Source organism: Hesperophylax consimilis, chromosome 25, assembly GCF_061612785.1.
Source record: "Hesperophylax consimilis isolate HC1 chromosome 25, BYU_Hcon_1.0, whole genome shotgun sequence".
NCBI lineage: Eukaryota > Metazoa > Arthropoda > Insecta > Trichoptera > Limnephilidae > Hesperophylax > Hesperophylax consimilis.
Genome location: NC_142860.1, coordinates 19,985,705 through 19,996,260, shown reverse-complemented (window position 1 = coordinate 19,996,260; position 10,556 = coordinate 19,985,705).

Here is a 10,556-nt window from a genome sequence, read left to right as displayed (position 1 = left end):
TTATTATGCTGTCTCAGTAGAGGTAAATTCATAAGGAGGAAATCCATAATTGGTTTTATTTTGGCTATTTAATACTTATGTACAAACTGAAATAAATGTAAACTTTCGATTTCCCGAAAATTAATAAATAAATAAACCCAAATCCTTTCCACGTTTTTTTCTTAACTATGTAATGTTAAGTTTATTTTTAAAACACACGATTAATTTTAAAAATTTATTTTAATTTATCTGTTTTCTTTTAAACCGATACTAAGAAAACCTTTGAAAGGCGTATGTCAAATATATCAGAAAAACACGGGTAACCTCACTTTATAATTCACAAATTGTTTTCATTCTTATATTAGTGGGATCTTTATGTTTGTGACAGACGACGCTATACTCTCAAAGCGTTTTTTGAGGGTATCTTATACAGATGCTGTAGCATCACACGGAAGCTATAATTTTCCTGTGGATAGGAAAGCACGGAATATAATTTATTTTTATGTGACCAAGGCAACTCCCTAATTTATCTAACCCCCTTTCTGACATAGGTATTATTTTCAACTATCGCTCATAATATAATATAAATATCCATAGATAAAGAAGAAAAATTAGGTCACAGGTAATTGAGCACTAATTTTGTTAGGTACATGTTATGCAATAATTCGGATAGTAACAAAATATATCCACTGTCATGACTTGAAAATCCACTCTTCTTTGAATTTGAAATCGTTAAAAATTATGATCGTTCTTTATTCAAATTTGAGTTGAGGATTCGGCAGGACGTGCGAAGGAGTGTGGAGAGCGGAAGGAGAGGGGGAAATCCCCAGAAAATAGCGGTTGACCTAAATTTATAAGGAATGTCTAAGTGAACAGGATACTTGAAAGATTTTAATACGAATACAACGATAACCATTAGTTTGTCAATTTAAGAACGATTTATACCAATGTTTTACAGTTAAATAATTAGTACGTTTTTACGTACATGGATAGGTACGTTGTGTTAAAAAAATGTTAAGATAACCATACGCAGTAGCGTGCATTGATCTAATACCAAAAGGTAGGCTGTGAATAGTTTTTCGAGTTCGGGTACGAATATTATTTGGAAATTGAAACTAAATAAAATGCATTTTGATAAAAAATTGTTTAATCATTGAAAAAAAATATTAGCAATTCTCAAACGAAAATTTGAAATTGAAAACTTAAGGCGATGCACTACGTAGTGTAATATTTTAAATCGAGCCGCTATCAATAACATCCCTTACGTAGAAGGCGATAAGGTTTAAATTCCCGCATAACACCATCCGCCTGTTTTGATTTATGCAAGAAAAAAACATGGCCAAAAAGTGCCTTTTATTTTATTTTATGGATGTTCAGGCATAAATATTTAATTTTTTCAGATCATTTTATAAATAACTTAATTTGCCACATTATACAATAAAATCATAACGAAAAATGGGTTCGTAAGTAGGAGATTTTGAACTTTAAAGTAGTTTTCATGGGCCTTATACATTATTTTTTCTGGGCTTATAAAAAGATTTATCTAAAAAATACTCGATTATTTTAAAGGCCAAGATGTATTCTACTCGCAGTATTTAATTAAAGCATCTGAAACATTTCTAGGCGACCAAATTTTCAAACCAAAAACACTTGATTTTGATTTACTACGTAGTGCATCGCCTTAATAAAATATACGATATCTGGGAATTGAACCCAATTCTAGTAACTTTTTCTGTTTCAAATTTTAGTTTGAGTATCGTTTAATTGTCTTCAATAATAAATATTACAATTTTTAGGTTTTACTTATTACGTTTTTCAAAAAATAAAATAAGTATCTTTAATTTTCGTTAGTGCTTCGTTTTTATAGGGAACACGGAGAAAAATGATTATTGCTAATTTATTAAGTATCTCTTCAAATTATTGGTAATTCTGGTTAAAAACGGGATTGCAGTCCTTACGAATGAATGAACAGTAAGTTGCGAATATATTATCAAGATATCGGAACACGTTAACCACTAAACATTTATTGGGTAACCAACACCTCTGCCATAGTTCACCTCAAGTAGTTTGCTAGATTTGGTGACTTAGCAGGTGTGTCTGGGTTCATCAGGTGAGGTGTGTTCAGATCTTTGGGGAGACCCTTTGCCCTCTCCAGCTGCTCTCTCTCGATCTATCGTCTTGCACCGCAGCGGAAGGGATGGATTTACACGTAACTCCTGGACACTGTTCTTTAGATTTTTACCCACCCTACATACCTTTTTCCTTCCCAGAACTATCTCTCCTTTATTTCCCTAAAAATACCTTACACACAGCATCCCCAAAGATGACATAGGCCATGATGGAAAAAAAATCCTCATGGCCTCCTGTGTGGGGTTAATGTATAAAACACACGTGTTCTTGAAAATCCGTTTTTTTGTATTTTGTCATGATGAGGCAAATCGCCTTACATTTATGTATAGACTCATATGGAAATACAACATAATTCAACAAAATATCATCCCAATGTAAAGGAGAAAAAATAAGGTATTCGAAATAGTATTTTAATGCGCTTTTTAGGAAAGTTATTTATTTTTTACTTTCGACTACCATAATAAAAAAGACACTTGCTTTCTGGCTGTCTAGAATTATGTAAATATTTTTTTACAAAAATATTTATATGAAAAACAAATTAACTGCCAGCGCTAAACTGATCAATTTTCTCATCAACATTATCATTTTCATACAACTAACTAGTGTTATGATTTCCTTAATGTGTTTCATTTATATGTTGATATTCAAGTTCTGTGAAGGTTCTATTCAAGTGCTATTATTATTTAAGTTTTGTTAAACAACTGGCCAATTATGAAAAATAACAGAACTTGAACATTGAAATTTGATGAATTGTTCAAATTTTTTGAAACGAGTTGTTTCATAGAATTTGAACAATTCATCACATTTCAGTGATGATTTTGAAGTTATATGAAAGTTCTGTTACTATATCATTATTGGCCAGTTGTTTTAAAAAACTGAAATAATAACAAAATTCGAATAGAACTTTTAAATTACTTGAAAATCAACTTTGAAATTTGATGAATTGTTGAAATTCGGTCAAAAAACCCGTCCTAAGAAATAAACTAAATGTAAACACTACAGAGCTTTATTTTGTGATTTATTTTTGGGGTGTTATGCCGTATTGGGCTACTTCCTTCTTTAGCCAACGTTTCGGACAACATTACAGTATCCATCACGTCTCCCCTTATAATGTTCGTAATATCACAAAAATAAATCACTTTTTTACTTTTGGCAGTGAAAATCTCACTAAAGAGCTTGTTTAGATTACTGCTCTAAGATATATATTTATTATATCTTAGAGCTATCTCTTTTATATTATTTGTACAAGAAGAAAACCTGAACTAGAAATTATACAAAACAAAACTAAGAGATGTAGACAAAGGGAAGGCAAATACGCAAAAATTAATCAAATCAGAGAAAAACTAAATTGTGTTCAAATTTAAAATAGATTGGTATAAATGTGTTAATTTTTATACGAAACCATATGAATTACCAAATGTCAAAATGCTTTAAGGATGAAGTAGTTTGAATAAAAAATATATGATTATGAAACCTGAAATTTAAATACAGTTAGATTGCTGAATTGATAAAAAAACAGAATTGCAGAACTGCCTAATGTATAGGGGACTAAATTTTTTTGCTGAAATGCCTGAAAGTCTTTAAGAATGAATGTATTTAAAAAAACGTTGTTTTGCTAACATACTTTAATTTTATAAATAATGAAATGAAACTATGAATTTATAGACGTAAAACGTTATTTAAACTAATTCAATAAATAGTAAAAAAATTAAAATGTATTAGTATTTTTTTTTCGTAGATGTCTCATACTTCCCTGAATATTCACACTATTGGTGTGAAACATGATGTTATACAAGGTTCAAGAGGGTACAGGTAGATATATAAATCATGAACTTACTAGAAGTAAATATTTTAAATAGCATTTTGGTCTCATTTGGTCTATTTCTGTTTTTAGGTGAACGAGAAAAAAGTCGCCGGAGACCAAAAGCTCGGGAATCACTGGTTGAAGTAAGAGGGGAATATTACTCTTGTAATTATTTAATTTATGTTTTTTTTTATTATTCCTTAGGTTCCATAAATCTCTCCTCCCTCACGGTCTCCCCAGTCTGCAGTAGGCGGTTAAGGATGGGACTCCGTGCGGTTTTAAAGGCCACAGGGTAACCAAACGAGGAACGAGATGAGGTCCTTATCTCACAGTTTACATTAAAGTCCCGGCGTTTGATATCCTGAAATGATATTCTGCCCGGAGGCGTATTTCGGTGGCAGGGGAGTATAACTACAAAATTTAATGAATTCATAAATAATTTAACTGTACGATTTATTTCTTTTAAGGCATTATTCAAATTTTATTCATTTTGATGAAAATTATACTATATATTGCTTAGTAATACTATTTATTTTTTCAGCAGATTTTTGTTCGATTTGAACAGTCAGTGAAAAAATCTTGAGTCGAATTTTCGATATAGACGGCCATCACTCTACTATTTTCATATACCTTTATTACGTAAAATACAAATTCATAATTATTTGTCTTTTTGGCAGTGAAAGGTTTCAGGTAAAATAATTTAACCTAACTAGAAAATCTTTCTTCCTATAAGGAACCGAATGTCAAAAGATCTCTTGGATTTGGAAAAGCAAGCTTTTAAAGCCAAAGACCTTAGCTATGAAATATTATCACTCCTTCCACACAGAATTTTTGACATTTTTATAGAAGAAAAATTATGTATCATACGTGCATCCATTTGAAAAAAATATTTTCATGAAAAGGGTTTTTTGCTGTTTTTTTTGTTGTAAAAATAAAGATACCAATGACACTTTAGTAATATATAAAAGCCATTTTGATTTTGTCAAAACAATATGTTCGTACAAAAAGTGTTTGTGACGTCACACGTAGGGATACGAGACCTTAATCAGTTCCTGTTTTGAAAATTACAGTTAAATTCACAGCAAATCCAAGTTTTAAAGTTCATTTAATCGGAGTCATACACAAAATTAATTTTTTTTATAATTAAATCAAATATAATCGTACAACTATGATACAAAATCCTTTCGTGAAGTACATATAATTTAATATTTTTTCTGCATTAAGTACTCGCTTAGCATTTTCAGAAATCAGGTGAGATGAGTGTGTGTATGTTGGTAACCCCTGCAGTAATGCGGAAGGAGCCTCAGTGGGTCAGGCATTAGTCGGCTTCGTACCGCCACCCCCCACGCCCCCACACCCTCCACACCCCCCACTCAGCCTGCCGCAGAAACTAACCAACCAACACACAAACAAACCTGATCTGCACGTATTCAGCGAGAAGGGTGACCAGATGTCTAGCCTCTCATTTCCTTGTTAATACTGGTATAAAGAGATATTATTTTGTTTGAATGCTATACAAAAAAAATTCTATGTTAATTTTTTTGCAATAAATTAATGAGTATCTAAAACTTCAAAGATATTCATCCTAGACTTGCAGAAATTCAATAGATGTCGCAAATAAAAATAATAATAGGATACATGTATCCAATACACTTTCTAGATTGCACTTAGTTCGAGATGAATTTTGAGGTTATACATCAAGATAGTAGCCAATAAAATTTGCGTTAAGAAAATTTAGATAATGTTGGTAGTTCGTATTCGAAGTATGATACAGATAAATAAGACTGAAGGAACTAGGGTCGGATTAGCTCAGTTGGTAGAGCACCGCCCCGGCAAAGCGAAGGACATGGGTTCTGGGATATTTCTGTTTCAAATTTTCGCTTGAGAATCTCTGTCAATCCTTTTTGATTAAATAGCGGTGTTTACAAAGTTATTTATTCAAAAAGTTTATAAAACAGGGTTTTCCAATAAGAGGTGTTATTTTGAATAGCCCGCTATTTAGGTAGATGTTACTTTTGATGCTGTCATTTTTTAACATTTGACAAGTAAAAACTACGCCATTAATAAAAATGGAACGATACATGCTTCAACAACGCATTGAAATTATTAAAATTCACTTGAGTGAATCAAATGCAAATCATCTTGAGTGGTGAGGCCCATTTCCACCTCGGTGGCTTAGTCAACAAGCAAAATTGTCGCATCTGAGGCTCGAAAAACCCAAGAATTATTGTTAAAAACCCTCTTTATCCTCAACGTGCGACTGTTTGGTGCGGTTTATGGTCCAGCGGAGTCATTGGACCTTACTTTTTCGAAAATGAGGCTGGAGCAAAAGTTACGATGAATGGATTTCGCTATCGAGAGATGATTAATATTTTTTTATGACGAGAATTGGATGGTATTGATCTGTATAACGTTTACTTTCAACAAAACGGCGCTACGTGCCACACAAGCAACGAAACCATTGATCTTTTACGATTGAATATCAAAATAACACCTCTTATTGGAAAACCCTGTATAATAAAGGGAGTTTACCTATGGAGGTATTACTATGTAATAATAACATAAGGGAGGTTATTACTATGTAATATCATTTTTTCAGACTGATACCCACGGATGTAAGTTATTTATATTTGAGTTTAATAAAAACAGAATCTTAAAATCACGTCCAATTCACGCGTCGCATATTTTTGTAGACGCCTTTTTTATTATCGACGTTAAGATCCCCGCCTTATTTTATTCGATTTGTTAAGATTCTGTCTTTTTTTAGGGTATTGTGTCTTAAGTTATAAGTAATTTTTTTGGTGGTAGTAGAATATAATTCCCAGTCAGCATCCCCAACACATGGTCACCATCTCGAGAGAAGGAGAGAATCTCTCTCCGCTAATAATGTCTCCGCACAAAAGCCAGGTTGACTGCAGGTGCTATAAACTCGTTCCTACATCATTTTCTTAATCAATTTGACTGTTTGACCTAAAAACTTTTCGCCTTTTCCAAAAAAAAACCGGGTAAACCTCATTTTTTTTTCCTGTCAGATTTAATTGGCCATAAATATTTATAAATTCGAGGCATGTGGACATTTCTATTTATTTTAACTTCTTAATAATCACTATGATAACTTTTAATATTTTTAAAATTATTAACTCCTAGTTCAACTCGGCTTCTGGGTCTCTTCGTGACCCATGTTCATCTTTCTTTGCACCAAAAGACCTTCCACACAGCATCTCCAAAGATGACAAAGTGTGTGTGAGTTAATGTAAAAAAATCTTCCAATCCATATTCACATCCCTACCAGATTTTTAAAAAAAATTCAATATAACATAAACAAAAAAAAAATAACAATCATCTATATTGGCGTATCCAAATTTCTAAAGCTTTTTAAAAAAATCCATCGAACTGTAGGAAAATAAAACAAAACGCTATATTGTTTGTCTTCACTCTACACTACACAAACAGTTAATTTTTGGAACAACTTAATAATTAAAACCGTAAATAGTAATATTTAATTATTGAAGATAATATTCGCAATTTTTAAACAGAAAAATCTGAAACAAACACGGTCACATCTATGATTTGAGAAAAGCGCCTGGTCCTGGGTTCGAATCCTAGATGCTACCTATCTTTTTCTGATTATTCTGTTTCATATTTTCGTTTTAAAATTGCTAGTATTAACTTCAAAAATTAAATGTGAGATCGATGTTTGAAAGATTTTCCAATTATTAATTGACCACGAAGGAACCACAAATTTTATTAAAAATTAGTAATACTGGATAAATATTAACATCGATGTAAGTATAGTATACCAGTTTTTTTTAATATCTTCTACTAATTGAAATAAATCATAACCATTGCAATATATCTTTTTAAAACTTATTTTTAACATCCACAACTTTTTTCCATCGCGATAAATTTATGTTCGTGTTCCCACTATACAACTGGTTATCTCAGCTTTTTTTAAAGACCCATAAACTTACACGAGTAACTTTTTTACCTACATAATAACTCTAATGTCATCATAAAAGATGTACGTCTTTTATTGGGAATTTTTTGATTGAATTTATTTAATTTAATTAAAGTTTTAAGCTAACAACTTTACTAACCGGCTTCGCCCTCACTTTCGAAGATATTATGCTTGAAAAATATGACAAACAACAAAATATGTACGGTTTTTTTAACTCCATAGCTCATGTAGAAATGGATCAATTATAAGTTATGGAGTTGATCTTCAAATTTCAGTTTTAAAAATTGTAAATTTCATGATTCCAGAGCTCACAAAAAATTAAAATAATTCCACAAATAATATTTATTATTTCAAATTAGAAGATATTTCTGGATTACATTTGTTAAATTATGCAACAAAAAATTTCTGTTAATAATTTTAGTATCAAAATTTTCGCTAAGCATTACTTTCTTCCGATTCGCAGAACTGACTTGAACCCGGTTTAAAACAACTTAATGATGATGGGTTAGTTCGAATGTATGTTATGGGATTTCGAGTTAATGAGATTATTTGAACCCATAACTGACGTGCGCAAGAATGGCGTGTTGAATTTTTTTTCCTGTTCTCAATTATTTTCTAAGAATTCAAAGCTAGCACAATATTACTAGTCTGAAGTTTGAACCTAAATAACCTAACTACCATTGTAGAGAATTTATTAGGTGATACCTACATTGGCAATGAGTTAGATAAATTAAGCCCATGTTCTTTTTTTCTTAAATAAATAAAGATAAACATTCCCAGTCAACGAATGACAAATTTGTACCTTTTCTTATGTTTCTATATCAAGCAAGTTATCATGTATCATATACTGGTATACTTACATGTATTATGAAACTGTATTGTATTTTTTTTTTATGCTATCTGCAATTTAGGTTGCTGTTTTTTTTCACTTTTCTCCTTCATTATATACTATTACAGTCTACACTTGCAAATGAAAAAGTACAAAATGTTATCTAGTATATACATAATATATAATATATAAAGCTATGTAATATGCATACTATCCATTCCTAAATTCATCCTTGTTCTTAACAGGAATGATGTGAACTTTGATGTGAAATTTTTTGCTGTCTGCAAAATTAATTGTAATTTTTTTTTGGTTATTTGGTTTGGTAATTGTAATTTTAAATGAATCGTCAGGTGATATGGTGACTCCTGCGAGCTCAGCAATCTGGGTTACAGTATGGGCTGGGGGTATGTTTTCTTGTAATTTAATTTCGCTTATTTCGATACTGTTTAATAGGCCTGATAATCGATTTAATAATAATCGATTTAAACGTCTTAGAAGCAGGCCGAAATACATTTTAAGGTAAACAGTTTTTAAGACTAATCTCTAGAACCATACTTAATCCATTTATATTAACAGGGGTTAAGAGGTTAACTTATATATGTTTTTAGAAAGTACGTATACTTGTGGAAGATCCTATGCACTTTTTCACACTCCGAAAGTGAGGATTTCTAGAATCGAGATTCTAGAACAGAGCGACTTAACTCAACTGCTTAAGATTCTGCACTGACCATCGACGTTTTCAAAGTCACATACAGAGAGTATTCTTTTGAGATATGCCACAAAATAGTAAAACATCCCCCCAGGATCTGTGATCTCCGTAACATATTGGTGCATAACCGTTTTATAGAGAAAATGGATAAATAACAAAATATTAAAACTGCCCCCATGATCTGAATCTAGGGGACAATGATTCCAGAAGTGACGGACGGAAGGATCCATCCCTTCGCCGCTAAGACTAGATGAACCCGGGCACCCCTGCTATGCACCAAACGTAGCGAACCACTTGGGGTATCCTGTGGAAGGGGTATTGATTATCCAATAAATAGTTCCCTGTGCGGCGCTACCCATACCCGTCTCCCAAATTGAAAAAATTAGGATTAAAAAATGATTTTCTACATAATTTATTTTGTCATTTTTACAGAGTATGTGCTCTTCTTGTCCATTGCATGCCAATGCTCTTTTGAAGATGGCACAGCTTTTTGTTTGAGATGAGTAACCATGGCACCGAAGGCAGTGCTGCTAAATTGGTGCCCAATGGAGATAAAATTCAGTCGCATTAGACAGCCTTTCTTCTGTGGGTAAACGGCGAGCGAACTGTGCCAGCTAACGGGAAAAGATTCACGAGTGGCTTTGCTCTTTTGGACCTTATTTTTTACTGCAATTACTTATCTGCTGATGATCGTTTTCGGTTTTTAGGTTAAGTTTTTTTCCCTAACGGGACTGGAGGATTAACGAAATGGGTTTTGCGCGATGGTGAGTGTGATTTTAATTGGTGGATAATTGTGTATAGTTTTTACTTGACCTGAATGTAAAAGGTGCAAGATTTAATCCTGTTAATTTATGACGCATAAGGATAATGTTGAAGTTTTTCTTTTTATGTTTCTTTTACTGCTAAAAATATAACAGTTAGGTATCCATTTCGAAAATACAAATATGAAACAGTTTTGGGCTTAGTTTGTGAACACCAATTTTGGCGATATTATATCGCATGTATGAAAATAAGTTTTACATAGGTATTTATTGTTATCGTGTTTAATTCGTAGAATTCAAATATAATAGTCAATTATCTTTGATAGAATTCCATAGAAAATAATAAAGTTATTCATTTTTAATGACTTTGTTATTAAGTTCTGCAA